We start from the raw sequence: 15,251 nt of genomic DNA on the forward strand, positions 1-15,251 counted from the left end.
GTGTCCACGTCTCCTACATTACCTACATAATAGAGCTATAATAAATGTTTGTTTGGGGTTTTTTTAAGTACAGAAATCAGCTGCTAAAATAATTGTTTTGACTTTTTGGGAATGCTTTACGGTCTGTTCTGTAGGAACGCTGAATTAATATATTGACTGTCTGGCCCCTTCTGGCTATTTAATAGTTGCTGAAGGAGATTTTGTTCATCCCCAGCTAATCTCATCCATATTTATATAAAATCTAGCATACTCCACACCACACAAAGTCAGAAGCCAGTTAAAATCTGTATGTGGTACCTGAGGCGGTGCTGCACTGACCAGTTGTTTCTGGCTATTTGCTGGTTCAGCCTGCCTATCACTGCAACTCTTGGCTCTTATTGGTCAGGCTGGTGTGTGTGTGTGTGTGTGTGTGTGTGTGTGTGTGTGTGTGTGTGTGTGTGTGTGTGTGTGTGTGTGTGTGTGTGTGTGTGTGTGTGTGTGTGTGCGTATTGTAAAGACTTGATTCCCACAGTCCAAGTCAGGGTTTTAAAATGCGTTGCTGTCTCCATCCAGCATCAAAGCTGCATTGAAATTTCCTTCAATGAAATTTTGGCTCAAAGAAAAACAGTGTTGTTACTGTCAATCTCCAGTTAAAATAAAAGTGTAATTAAACCAAACGAAAGTAATGTACTAATGCTGGTCAAGACATTACCTGTAGCTGAGTGACATTTCCTCCAATTTCTGTTGGTGTCTGCAGTTTCCACTGGGGCTTAGTGTCTACTGCTACCCGACTGCACCACCATCCTCCACATTGCTATGCGTCCATTGGTGGTGCCAGCTGCTAGGATTTCTGAGTGTTGCAGAATTTTTAAAAAAGCAACGAGTTTTTTATTTTTAACCTATGCATTTGGAAACATTCAGGAATATGGTGATGGGAAAGAAAAAGGTGGTTTCCATGAAGTCTCCCTCTCGCATCCACCTTCCATACTGCCAAAGCTCCAGACTGTCAATAACAATAATAACAGTAATAGTTAACAGTTAATTTGCCTAGCACTTTCAAAACAGTTACAAAGTGTGTTAAAGAACACAATAAAATCTTAGTTAAAAACTCAAAAGAAAAGTTCAAAGAGTTAAAACACGAAACGGTTTGTTTTCTTTTTGCATTGAGCCAGGCTGCACGGACAGCTAAGAGTGTCTGATGTGCAGAATGCAGGCAGTGACTTGGTTCATAAAAAGTGACCAAATCTGTAACAAGGCTTGTACCCATGTATCGTATACCCAAAAGGTTGTGAGGAGGAGAATGATGATTTATTTCTTTGAATTTGTTATAAGTCTGGCAGCTGAGATTTAAATGAGCTGGAGGTGAAAGATGGACTTCTGGCTGAGATCCCAGTAGAAGGAATTACAATTATTCAAACACAATGAGATAAAAGGATTTAATGGGTGTGATAAATGTGGTTGCACTCACCTGTTCACGGCACCTGATGTTAATGAGCAGAAAGGTAGGGTGAGCATGAGGCGAAACCTTCTGTTGACTGCAGCTTGAGCGCAGCTTGAATCATTTTGATGCATCTTTTGGTTTATGTATACTTCTGCACTAAGTTATGCAATAGGCCAATGTTGAAATTTGGCATAGTAAATGGTGCAGTTATTTGTGCAGTCTGTGCATTTGTTTAATGGTTTGAGGCCGTGTGCCGATTTGTACAGTGGACAGTTGTATGTGGAATAAAAGTAGCAAATAGTACAGAGGTGTATCTCATGGGGCGATCGTGGCTCAAGAGTTGGGAGTTCGCCTTGTAATCGGAAGGTTGCCGGTTCGAGCCCCGGCTTGGACAGTCTCGGTCGTTGTGTCCTTGGGCAAGACACTTCACCCGTTGCCGCCTGGTGGTGGTCAGAGGGCCCGGTGGTGCCAGTGTCCGGCAGCCTCGCCTCTGTCAGTGCGCCCCAGGGTGGCTGTGGCTACATTGTAGCTTGCCATCACCAGTGTGTGAATGTGTGTGTGAATGGGTGGATGACAGGTTGTGTAAAGCGCTTTGGGGTCCTTAGGGACTAGAAAAGCGCTATACAAATACAGGCCATTTACTGTTGCACGTCATCTGTGTCCTCATGTTTAGCCTGCCGCGGCCGTTGGTTGGAGGAGCCGCAGTAGTTTGGAAAGGAAGGAAGCAGTAAGGTCAGTTTCCATTCTGGGTTTTCAGCATTAATAAAGAAACCTGCAACAAGGTGAGTAATGTTTGAGGTCCAAAAGAAATCAACACAGAGAAATTTTTACAGTGCTTTTCTACTCTACCTGAACATTCAAAGCGCTCTATACAGGTTGCCTCATTCACACCTGTTCATAGAAGCCCTTTTTCTGTGCTTTCTACCTAACATTCACACACATTCATACTCTGATGAATGCATCAGAGAGTGACTTGGGGTTAATGTCTTGCCCAAGGACAGTTAGCATGCAGTCTGGAGCAGCCAGGGATCGACCCAAAAACCATCTGATTAGTAGATGACCTGCTCCACCTCCTGAGCCACAGCCACCCCTTTCAGAGGTAAAGAATGATTTAGAAAGTAAGTACAGTAATTTTTTGAGGTGATTTGATTAAAAAAAAAAATCATTTTTGCTTCTAATTACATAATTAAGGTGTAATTACATCTTCCAACAAATTGATACATAAACGTATCATTTATCTACTAAAAATACATAGGAGCTGGCGTCATGTTGTGGAAGCTGCCATCTTGCCCCACCATCATACACTGGCTGAGATGGGCATCGCTGCGCCGCCTTTTCATGTTTTATGTAAGTGGATTTATACATTACTTTGAATTTAAAGATGTCAAATAGCTCTTTCACACTACATATGACTATTTCACATTTGTACATGTATATTTTGGTGATCTCTTTCTCAGTATGTTTTTCTTCTTATGGAAATAAGCTAATTTTAAACCAGTTAATGTTAGGCTCCAGTGTCCTAAAAAATCACACCTTTCCCCTGATAAACAAATTGATTGGATTCTCTCATTGTGTGGGAATTGATTATCAATTACAACTTCAATGAGCCACTTCAAAGAAAGTTTCACCCGCGTGGGCAGCAACAGAAAGTCCAGATGTGGAAACAGAAGGTTTCCACATTAAAATATCGATATTTGAATCATTTTGGGGTAAATTGTAGTTTTTCATTAACAGGAACACAGTGGAAAGAAACTATCATTCAGATTGTCTACATTGGAAAGAACTACTCCCTCTTCCGCCTTTTATAGTCATGTGTGAAATACGGCTGTATAAATGTGTGGCAGCCTGTGGCGTGCGCACTCACAACAATGGCTGAGCGTAACTGGAGTCATGTGCGCACGTATTTTACATCCACAAACAGCCCAGACGTGGTTTGCGATACATGTGGCAAGAAAGTGAGGTGTTGTGGCAACACCACTAACCTTGTCAAACACCTCAAAGTAAATCATATCACAGAATATGACGAGCTTATGTTGAGGCAAACTGAAGAGGAGGAGAAGGACGGGTGCTGCTAGGGTGAGACAGACGTCTCTCAGGGAGTCCTTTAGTGCTGCAGGCAGGCAAGGTGTTCACATAGTGCACAACTTCAGGTTTTTGATTTCTATATGATGAATTCTGCATTATTAAGTGATAAGAACAAGTAATCTGATGTCCTGTAATGATTATGACGCTATAATTTGAGATACAATAAAAGAGTAACGTTTTTGTACAAAGTATCGGAGCAGTATCGTCGATACCACCCTGAATTTTACGTGGTATGGGATCGGAAAGGAAATCAGTGGTATCACACATCACTAGTGATCAAATGTCAGGCCAAGCTGGAACTGATTCCTGTCTTCTGTAACTTCTACAACACTGTCCAATAGAGACACATGAATGAAATGCAGCGTCATTAAAAACACTGATGATCTTTATTTAAAAATGTAATACATTTACATCTGAATAAACTTTTAGGCATTACGCTGACGGAGGGATGGATGGACCATGAATGCTTTCTCATCCTTCTTGTCATGCACCATGGAAGTGTCTGAGGGGCTTTTCCACTTGGAATGGGGATACTGTGTCCACACTTCAGAGGTGGAGTTTCCAGCATCTCACCTGGGCCTCATCTGCAAACAATCAGCAGGAGGGCTTCTTAAACCAGCGCTGCCTGCTACTCCTCGCCAGTTTGTTCTGCCATCTCCAGTGGTAACTAGGCTTCCCCTCTGCTCCAGTTCTGGCGTGCTCCTTCCCTGTGTTTAACCTTGTTTTCCCTGTGTTTAGGTCTCCTCTGCCAACGTACTCATCCTACCCTCAAACTCCCTTACCCGTCCAGCAACTTCTTCTCCCTCTGTTGCAGAATTCCCGTTGGATTGTTCCCATCAGGAGCCAGGTGTTCAGTCTCTCGATAGCTTTTCCTCTGGTTCCTGCTGTCTGCTGACACTCCTAGCTCGAGCCACGTTCTCCATTCCCTCTCTAAAGTCTTATAAATAGTTTAACCATGTGCATTGAATCTGCATTTGGGTCTAAGCTTTCTATGCAGGGAAGAAATCATCACAGTGACATCTATTTAATTTTCAATTCAATTTTATTTAAAGAGCGCCAAATGACAGCAACAGTCACCTGAAGGCGCTTTATATTGTAAGATATACTTACAAAGAAAACCCCAACAATCATATGACCCCCTATGAGCAAGCACTTTGGCGACAGTGGGAAGGAAAAACTCCCTTTTAACAGGAAGAAACCTCCAGCAGAACCAGGCTCAGGGAGGGGCGGCCATCTGCTGCGACCGGTTGGGGAGGGGCAAGGAAAATAGTATAAAGACATGGAACAGAGACAGAGGTTAATAACAAGTACCATTCAGTGCAGAGAGGTCTATTAAACATAGTGGGTGAAGAAGAAACACCCAGTGCATCATGGGAATCCCCCGGCAGCCTAATGCTGGGCATACACTGTGCGATTTTTGGCCCATTTTGAGCCGATTTTTCAGTCGTGCGATCGTTTTGGGGATCGTCCCGAGTTTGGCCTTGATCAAACTTCTCACCCCTGCGAGTCAATCCTACAGTTTGATCAGGAGCCGAATAACGCGACTGAAAAATCGCAGCACAGTGTATGCCCAGCTTATTGCAGCATAGAGGATTCAGGATCACCTGAGTAGGCCATCAGATTACTGAAAGGATACTGAAAAAACCCGTCGAAGTAGTCTTAGTCTTCATTGCTGCTGGTCGACTCAATTGAACACCTCTGAAGTTTGCACACAGGCAAGTATTCCTCTTCTTGCTCAAAATCCTCTCGGGAACGCTTCCTCGAGCCTCCAGTTTCGTGTTCAAGCTCTTCGTGCGCATCTTCAAATACTTCAGAGTCATCATCGCTCCATCTCATTCTTTTGTTTGCTCCTAAATCTTCTTCATCCCTCTCTCTAGACCTCTTCCTGGAAACACCTGGCTGAGGGTCCTCTTCTGGGATGTACTGGCGAACATCCATGCGGCCTTCAAATGCCTCCTCATTTTCAATGCCACCAACATTGAAAATGATCACAACCACATCATCCCCGTGCTGTTCATCGTTGTCACCATTGGCATTATTGTCCCTCACATGAATATTTTGAACATCGTCGTCGTCGTCATCGTCATCGTCATCGTTGCCGTCGCCGTCGCCGCCGTCATTGGCGTCATCGTTGTCGTCATCGTCGTTGTCGTTGTCGTTGTCGTCATCGTCGTCATCGTCGTTGTCGTTGTCGTCGTCGTCGTCATCGTCGTCGTCGTCATCGTCGTCGTCGTCATCGTCGTCGTCGTCATCGTCTTCGTCCCCGTAAAGGTAATTGTCATATTGTGCCAGTACTGAAGCTATTAGCTCATGTAGATAGCAACAATAATCACAGAGAGCGAGATACAGATCGTTCAGGAAGCCATTAGCAGGTTCCTGATCTCCATTTGCCAACATTTGTGGGTTAACCTGTTGGCCTGCAAGATCATTAAATCTTTTAATTAACATCCATAACTATCTGCTGAAAATCTGTTTTTCATCAATTTCAAGACTGAGTACATGTGCTTACCGTTTTGGTTATTTTGTGGTCCGTCTCCACTTGCACTCATTTTGACTACAAGGAACACAAAACAACAATGATCACTAAACCTCAACCCAGAATGTTCAGAGAATTTGCTTTTTTTGTGATGACTTTAGGCTGTGTCCAAACGTACACGGCTATGTTTGAAAACGGACGTTTTTCCTTTTTCATTTAAAAAAAAATAATAATCCAGTCCACATGTGCAGTTTTGAAAAAATATCTCCTTCCACATCTAAACACTAAAAACAAAGTGAAACGCTGTCAAGAACACGCCAAATCTTAACCGTGTAGAAATGTTGGCCAATCAGAAGTCTAGAAGCCTGGGTGGGAAAACCTCATAAAACCTTACGTACTTCTGAGAAGTTTTTGTCTTTTTCTGGAAAAGCAGCTAATTTTGTGTTACTTTCACGTGCCTTCATCGTTTCAAATGTTAATAACTAAAGACAGACTCACAACTTTGGAATGGACTAAATGCATACAGCATACATAAATGTCATTTTTTAAAATTACATTTCTTCCAAACCGACGTCAGGATTTGGGTTGGGAGAGCGTCTGTGTTGAATGTAGAATCCACGTCTGATGTAAGCGTGTAAAAACTGCAGATACTAAGATTAACAGACACAGTATGTTGTCTACATCTGCCATTGTAGAAATTGATCTCACGTAAACAATAACGTGGCCACAGCGTGACTTCAACAGCGGCGCACACTTTTGACATTGCCTGAGTAAATGTCCGTTTTCCTCGTCCACACCTGAACACAAAAACGTCCTTTTTAAAAATCTCACCTTTCAGTGACTCAATCTGCTGTTTAGGTGTGGACGAAAGGCCCAAATGCAGAGACAAAGCTGCGCTTTCAAAAATAGCCGTGTACATGTGCACGTAGGCTCAGTTTCTCAGAAATTCTAATAGTTTGTTTGAGAACAAAACTTACGTCTTCTCTATTTTCCTAAATGAACAAAATAATCTGAGAAATAATCGTGTTAAAAAGAGCTTCTGTCACTCTAAGATATGATTAAGAACATTTTCTAATTTATGTATCATTTGTCAAATATTACATCAGCTGACAAATAGTTAAGTCTTCATTTGTTTTCCTGAATAATAGATCCACATCATCCTCTCTATGATGGAAAATATAGTCTAGTCTTGCACAATGTAAAGTACATAAATACTGTCCTGGCAAGCAGGGAAATCAGGCTTTATATATTTAAGTAAATGATCTTGAGTTTATAAACTGAAATTTGAGCTTACTTTAGTTCTTGGTAGATTACACAGCAGTTAATCCTCAGGGAAACGTCCAAATGTCACTAAATAGTGGTCTGCTTTCATTCGGTTGCAGTGTCTCTTCAGTTTTGTGTTCATATGCTGATGTTTTCATTCAAACATGCTTAAATGCTGTGATGTCACTTTAGCAGCAAAGACTGCGGAATGTGCAGAGATTCTTTTGACATCAAGTTGTTTGCTCAGATTTTGATATCTTTTAAATGGAGACAAAACAAAACGCTATGGCAACAAAACAACAAGCTGTTTCCAGTGCTTAATATTTAACATGTCTTTGTTATAAATTTTATTTGTACAAATCTGTGATGTTGATGTGCACAACGTGGGATTTAGACCTCGGAGGGTTAATCAACAAATCACGAAAAATTAGGTTTAAATTTCTGTTCATGACGGTGCAGATTTCTGACATTTTGTGTACTTGAAGCATTTAACAATTTGATTGTTTTCTAATAAAAACTGTGTGAAACTCAAGTTAGAACTGTGTTTGTAAATGAACCGCCCCATGTTGTGTAGCTTTCTGGATTTTATACTTATTGGGCTACATATTAATTTACTATACAGGCTATACAGTAGATAAAATCTAAACTCACATGTTTTATGTAACTAAAGTGTTTAATCATGTGGGCTACAGACAGTAATCAAGTTATGGACTATATTGATATGAAAAACATGCATACTTAGTGCATTTGAATCATTTTAACCATATGTAACCACCTGCATGTCATGGTCCTGGGACTTCTACCTGGTTTTTTGTGTGTCTTGTATTGTTGTTGTTTGATGTCAGCTTTAGGGTCCCTCGGTTGTTCTGTTAAGATGTTGCTTATTTGATTTCCCCTCGTGACTTTACCCCCTGTGTGCCCCCTCTGTGTATCTGCCAGCCCCCATGCCTCGTTTCTCCTCCTTGTGTTTTATTCCATGTTTTCCCAGCCCGCTATGTCTGTGTTCTCTTCCAATCTGGTCTGCGTCTCTGTGTGCTTCCTGTTTTACTTTGATAGTCTCCCGTCAGTGTTGTGTTACTCCTGCCGTGTCTCGTTATGATTATCAGTGTCGCCTGTGTTCCCCGTGTGCTCCCACTTCCCTCGTTAACCCTCTGTGTATTTGTGTCCACGTCTCCTACATTACCTACATAATAGAGCTATAATAAATGTTTGTTTGGGGTTTTTTTAAGTACAGAAATCAGCTGCTAAAATAATTGTTTTGACTTTTTGGGAATGCTTTACGGTCTGTTCTGTAGGAACGCTGAATTAATATATTGACTGTCTGGCCCCTTCTGGCTATTTAATAGTTGCTGAAGGAGATTTTGTTCATCCCCAGCTAATCTCATCCATATTTATATAAAATCTAGCATACTCCACACCACACAAAGTCAGAAGCCAGTTAAAATCTGTATGTGGTACCTGAGGCGGTGCTGCACTGACCAGTTGTTTCTGGCTATTTGCTGGTTCAGCCTGCCTATCACTGCAACTCTTGGCTCTTATTGGTCAGGCTGGTGTGTGTGTGTGTGTGTGTGTGTGTGTGTGTGTGTGTGTGTGTGTGTGTGTGTGTGTGTGTGTGTGTGTGTGTGCGTATTGTAAAGACTTGATTCCCACAGTCCAAGTCAGGGTTTTAAAATGCGTTGCTGTCTCCATCCAGCATCAAAGCTGCATTGAAATTTCCTTCAATGAAATTTTGGCTCAAAGAAAAACAGTGTTGTTACTGTCAATCTCCAGTTAAAATAAAAGTGTAATTAAACCAAACGAAAGTAATGTACTAATGCTGGTCAAGACATTACCTGTAGCTGAGTGACATTTCCTCCAATTTCTGTTGGTGTCTGCAGTTTCCACTGGGGCTTAGTGTCTACTGCTACCCGACTGCACCACCATCCTCCACATTGCTATGCGTCCATTGGTGGTGCCAGCTGCTAGGATTTCTGAGTGTTGCAGAATTTTTAAAAAAGCAACGAGTTTTGTTTTTTTTAACCTATGCATTTGGAAACATTCAGGAATATGGTGATGGGAAAGAAAAAGGTGGTTTCCATGAAGTCTCCCTCTCGCATCCACCTTCCATACTGCCAAAGCTCCAGACTGTCAATAACAATAATAACAGTAATAGTTAACAGTTAATTTGCCTAGCACTTTCAAAACAGTTACAAAGTGTGTTAAAGAACACAATAAAATCTTAGTTAAAAACTCAAAAGAAAAGTTCAAAGAGTTAAAACACGAAACGGTTTGTTTTCTTTTTGCATTGAGCCAGGCTGCACGGACAGCTAAGAGTGTCTGATGTGCAGAATGCAGGCAGTGACTTGGTTCATAAAAAGTGACCAAATCTGTAACAAGGCTTGTACCCATGTATCGTATACCCAAAAGGTTGTGAGGAGGAGAATGATGATTTATTTCTTTGAATTTGTTATAAGTCTGGCAGCTGAGATTTAAATGAGCTGGAGGTGAAAGATGGACTTCTGGCTGAGATCCCAGTAGAAGGAATTACAATTATTCAAACACAATGAGATAAAAGGATTTAATGGGTGTGATAAATGTGGTTGCACTCACCTGTTCACGGCACCTGATGTTAATGAGCAGAAAGGTAGGGTGAGCATGAGGCGAAACCTTCTGTTGACTGCAGCTTGAGCGCAGCTTGAATCATTTTGATGCATCTTTTGGTTTATGTATACTTCTGCACTAAGTTATGCAATAGGCCAATGTTGAAATTTGGCATAGTAAATGGTGCAGTTATTTGTGCAGTCTGTGCATTTGTTTAATGGTTTGAGGCCGTGTGCCGATTTGTACAGTGGACAGTTGTATGTGGAATAAAAGTAGCAAATAGTAGAGAGGTGTATCTCATGTGTTTACTGTTACACGTCATCTGTGTCCTCATGTTTAGCCTGCCGCGGCCGTTGGTTGGAGGAGCCGCAGTAGTTTGGAAAGGAAGGAAGCAGTAAGGTCAGTTTCCATTCTGGGTTTTCAGCATTAATAAAGAAACCTGCAACAAGGTGAGTAATGTTTGAGGTCCAAAAGAAATCAACACAGAGAAATTTTTACAGTGCTTTTCTACTCTACCTGAACATTCAAAGCGCTCTATACAGGTTGCCTCATTCACACCTGTTCATAGAAGCCCTTTTTCTGTGCTTTCTACCTAACATTCACACACATTCATACTCTGATGAATGCATCAGAGAGTGACTTGGGGTTAATGTCTTGCCCAAGGACAGTTAGCATGCAGTCTGGAGCAGCCAGGGATCGATCCAAAAACCATCTGATTAGTAGATGACCTGCTCCACCTCCTGAGCCACAGCCACCCCTTTCAGAGGTAAAGAATGATTTAGAAAGTAAGTACAGTAATTTTTTGAGGTGATTTGATTTTAAAAAAATCATTTTTGCTTCTAATTACATAATTAAGGTGTAATTACATCTTCCAACAAATTGATACATAAACGTATCATTTATCTACTAAAAATACATAGGAGCTGGCGTCATGTTGTGGAAGCTGCCATCTTGCCCCACCATCATACACTGGCTGAGATGGGCATCGCTGCGCCGCCTTTTCATGTTTTATGTAAGTGGATTTATACATTACTTTGAATTTAAAGATGTCAAATAGCTCTTTCACACTACATATGACTATTTCACATTTGTACATGTATATTTTGGTGATCTCTTTCTCAGTATGTTTTTCTTCTTATGGAAATAAGCTAATTTTAAACCAGTTAATGTTAGGCTCCAGTGTCCTAAGAAATCACACCTTTCCCCTGATAAACAAATTGATTGGATTCTCTCATTGTGTGGGAATTGATTATCAATTACAACTTCAATGAGCCACTTCAAAGAAAGTTTCACCCGCGTGGGCAGCAACAGAAAGTCCAGATGTGGAAACAGAAGGTTTCCACATTAAAATATCGATATTTGAATCATTTTGGGGTAAATTGTAGTTTTTCATTAACAGGAACACAGTGGAAAGAAACTATCATTCAGATTGTCTACATTGGAAAGAACTACTCCCTCTTCCGCCTTTTATAGTCATGTGTGAAATACGGCTGTATAAATGTGTGGCAGCCTGTGGCGTGCGCACTCACAACAATGGCTGAGCGTAACTGGAGTCATGTGCGCACGTATTTTACATCCACAAACAGCCCAGACGTGGTTTGCGATACATGTGGCAAGAAAGTGAGGTGTTGTGGCAACACCACTAACCTTGTCAAACACCTCAAAGTAAATCATATCACAGAATATGACGAGCTTATGTTGAGGCAAACTGAAGAGGAGGAGAAGGACGGGTGCTGCTAGGGTGAGACAGACGTCTCTCAGGGAGTCCTTTAGTGCTGCAGGCAGGCAAGGTGTTCACATAGTGCACAACTTCAGGTTTTTGATTTCTATATGATGAATTCTGCATTATTAAGTGATAAGAACAAGTAATCTGATGTCCTGTAATGATTATGACGCTATAATTTGAGATACAATAAAAGAGTAAAGTTTTTGTACAAAGTATCGGAGCAGTATCGTCGATACCACCCTGAATTTTACTTGGTATGGGATCGGAAAGGAAATCAGTGGTATCACACATCACTAGTGATCAAATGTCAGGCCAAGCTGGAACTGATTCCTGTCTTCTGTAACTTCTACAACACTGTCCAATAGAGACACATGAATGAACTGCAGCGTCATTAAAAACACTGATGATCTTTATTTAAAAATGTAATACATTTACATCTGAATAAACTTTTAGGCATTACGCTGACGGAGGGATGGATGGACCATGAATGCTTTCTCATCCTTCTTGTCATGCACCATGGAAGTGTCTGAGGGGCTTTTCCACTTGGAATGGGGATACTGTGTCCACACTTCAGAGGTGGAGTTTCCAGCATCTCACCTGGGCCTCATCTGCAAACAATCAGCAGGAGGGCTTCTTAAACCAGCGCTGCCTGCTACTCCTCGCCAGTTTGTTCTGCCATCTCCAGTGGTAACTAGGCTTCCCCTCTGCTCCAGTTCTGGCGTGCTCCTTCCCTGTGTTTAACCTTGTTTTCCCTGTGTTTAGGTCTCCTCTGCCAACGTACTCATCCTACCCTCAAACTCCCTTACCCGTCCAGCAACTTCTTCTCCCTCTGTTGCAGAATTCCCGTTGGATTGTTCCCATCAGGAGCCAGGTGTTCAGTCTCTCGATAGCTTTTCCTCTGGTTCCTGCTGTCTGCTGACACTCCTAGCTCGAGCCACGTTCTCCATTCCCTCTCTAAAGTCTCATAAATAGTTTAACCATGTGTATTGAATCTGCATTTGGGTCTAAGCTTTCTATGCAGGGAAGAAATCATCACAGTGACATCTATTTAATTTTCAATTCAATTTTATTTAAAGAGCGCCAAATGACAGCAACAGTCACCTGAAGGCGCTTTATATTGTAAGATATACTTACAAAGAAAACCCCAACAATCATATGACCCCCTATGAGCAAGCACTTTGGCGACAGTGGGAAGGAAAAACTCCCTTTTAACAGGAAGAAACCTCCAGCAGAACCAGGCTCAGGGAGGGGCGGCCATCTGCTGCGACCGGTTGGGGAGGGGCAAGGAAAATAGTATAAAGACATGGAACAGAGACAGAGGTTAATAACAAGTACCATTCAGTGCAGAGGTCTATTAAACATAGTGGGTGAAGAAGAAACACCCAGTGCATCATGGGAATCCCCCGGCAGCCTAATGCTGGGCATACACTGTGCGATTTTTGGCCCATTTTGAGCCGATTTTTCAGTCGTGCGATCGTTTTGGGGATCGTCCCGAGTTTGGCCTTGATCAAACTTCTCACCCCTGCGAGTCAATCCTACAGTTTGATCAGGAGCCGAATAACGCGACTGAAAAATCGCAGCACAGTGTATGCCCAGCTTATTGCAGCATAGAGGATTCAGGATCACCTGAGTAGGCCATCAGATTACTGAAAGGATACTGAAAAAACCCGTCGAAGTAGTCTTAGTCTTCATTGCTGCTGGTCGACTCAATTGAACACCTCTGAAGTTTGCACACAGGCAAGTATTCCTCTTCTTGCTCAAAATCCTCTCGGGAACGCTTCCTCGAGCCTCCAGTTTCGTGTTCAAGCTCTTCGTGCGCATCTTCAAATACTTCAGAGTCATCATCGCTCCATCTCATTCTTTTGTTTGCTCCTAAATCTTCTTCATCCCTCTCTCTAGACCTCTTCCTGGAAACACCTGGCTGAGGGTCCTCTTCTGGGATGTACTGGCGAACATCCATGCGGCCTTCAAATGCCTCCTCATTTTCAATGCCACCAACATTGAAAATGATCACAACCACAGCATCCCCGTGCTGTTCATCGTTGTCACCATTGGCATTATTGTCCCTCACATGAATATTTTGAACATCGTCGTCGTCGTCATCGTCATCGTCATCGTTGCCGTCGCCGTCGCCGCCGTCATTGGCGTCATCGTTGTCGTCATCGTCGTTGTCGTTGTCGTTGTCGTCATCGTCGTCATCGTCGTTGTCGTTGTCGTCGTCGTCGTCATCGTCGTCGTCGTCATCGTCGTCGTCGTCATCGTCGTCGTCGTCATCGTCTTCGTCCCCGTAAAGGTAATTGTCATATTGTGCCAGTACTGAAGCTATTAGCTCATGTAGATAGCAACAATAATCACAGAGAGCGAGATACAGATCGTTCAGGAAGCCATTAGCAGGTTCCTGATCTCCATTTGCCAACATTTGTGGGTTAACCTGTTGGCCTGCAAGATCATTAAATCTTTTAATTAACATCCATAACTATCTGCTGAAAATCTGTTTTTCATCAGTTTCAAGACTGAGTACATGTGCTTACCGTTTTGGTTATTTTGTGGTCCGTCTCCACTTGCACTCATTTTGACTACAAGGAACACAAAACAACAATGATCACTAAACCTCAACCCAGAATGTTCAGAGAATTTGCTTTTTTTGTGATGACTTTAGGCTGCGTCCAAACGTACACGGCTATGTTTGAAAACGGACGTTTTTCCTTTTTCGTTTAAAAAAAAAAAATAATCCAGTCCACATGTGCAGTTTTGAAAAAATATCTCCTTCCACATCTAAACACTAAAAACAAAGTGAAACGCTGTCAAGAACACGCCAAATCTTAACCGTGTAGAAATGTTGGCCAATCAGAAGTCTAGAAGCCTGGGTGGGAAAACCTCATAAAACCTTACGTACTTCTGAGAAGTTTTTGTCTTTTTCTGGAAAAGCAGCTAATTTTGTGTTACTTTCACGTGCCTTCATCGTTTCAAATGTTAATAACTAAAGACAGACTCACAACTTTGGAATGGACTAAATGCATACAGCATACATAAATGTCATTTTTTAAAATTACATTTCTTCCAAACCGACGTCAGGATTTGGGTTGGGAGAGCGTCTGTGTTGAATGTAGAATCCACGTCTGATGTAAGCGTGTAAAAACTGCAGATACTAAGATTAACAGACACAGTATGTTGTCTACATCTGCCATTGTAGAAATTGATCTCACGTAAACAATAACGTGGCCACAGCGTGACTTCAACAGCGGCGCACACTTTTGACATTGCCTGAGTAAATGTCCGTTTTCCTCGTCCACACCTGAACACAAAAACGTCCTTTTTAAAAATCTCACCTTTCAGTGACTCAATCTGCTGTTTAGGTGTGGACGAAAGGCCCAAATGCAGAGACAAAGCTGCGCTTTCAAAAATAGCCGTGTACATGTGCACGTAGGCTCAGTTTCTCAGAAATTCTAATAGTTTGTTTGAGAACAAAACTTACGTCTTCTCTATTTTCCTAAATGAACAAAATAATCTGAGAAATAATCGTGTTAAAAAGAGCTTCTGTCACTCTAAGATATGATTAAGAACATTTTCTAATTTATGTATCATTTGTCAAATATTACATCAGCTGACAAATAGTTAAGTCTTCATTTGTTTTCCTGAATAATAGATCCACATCATCCTCTCTATGATGGAAAATATAGTCTAGTCTTGCACAATGTAAA

The 15,251-nt window shown here is 41.8% G+C and overlaps 2 long non-coding RNA genes across 4 annotated transcripts; both read left to right on the top strand.

The window, feature by feature from the left end:
- Positions 1-872: 872 nt before the first annotated feature.
- LOC308390638 lies at positions 873-4,438 on the top strand. 2 transcript variants are annotated; one of them, XR_013970468.1, is made up of 3 exons: positions 873-2,538; positions 2,676-2,767; positions 3,935-4,438. It is a non-coding gene; the product is annotated as an uncharacterized lncRNA (long non-coding RNA). The 2 variants fall into 2 exon arrangements; XR_013970469.1 differs by having other exon boundaries at positions 877-2,519.
- Positions 4,439-10,214: 5,776 nt separating this feature from the next.
- Positions 10,215-12,539, top strand: LOC308390477. Of its 2 annotated transcripts, none has more exons than XR_013970449.1 (3): positions 10,215-10,609; positions 10,745-10,836; positions 12,004-12,539. It is a non-coding gene; the product is annotated as an uncharacterized lncRNA (long non-coding RNA). The 2 variants fall into 2 exon arrangements; XR_013970450.1 differs by having other exon boundaries at positions 10,215-10,590.
- Positions 12,540-15,251: the final 2,712 nt, after the last annotated feature.

This window comes from Rhamphochromis sp. 'chilingali' (assembly GCF_963969265.1).
Source record: "Rhamphochromis sp. 'chilingali' genome assembly, chromosome: 22".
Lineage (NCBI taxonomy): Eukaryota > Metazoa > Chordata > Actinopteri > Cichliformes > Cichlidae > Rhamphochromis > Rhamphochromis sp. 'chilingali'.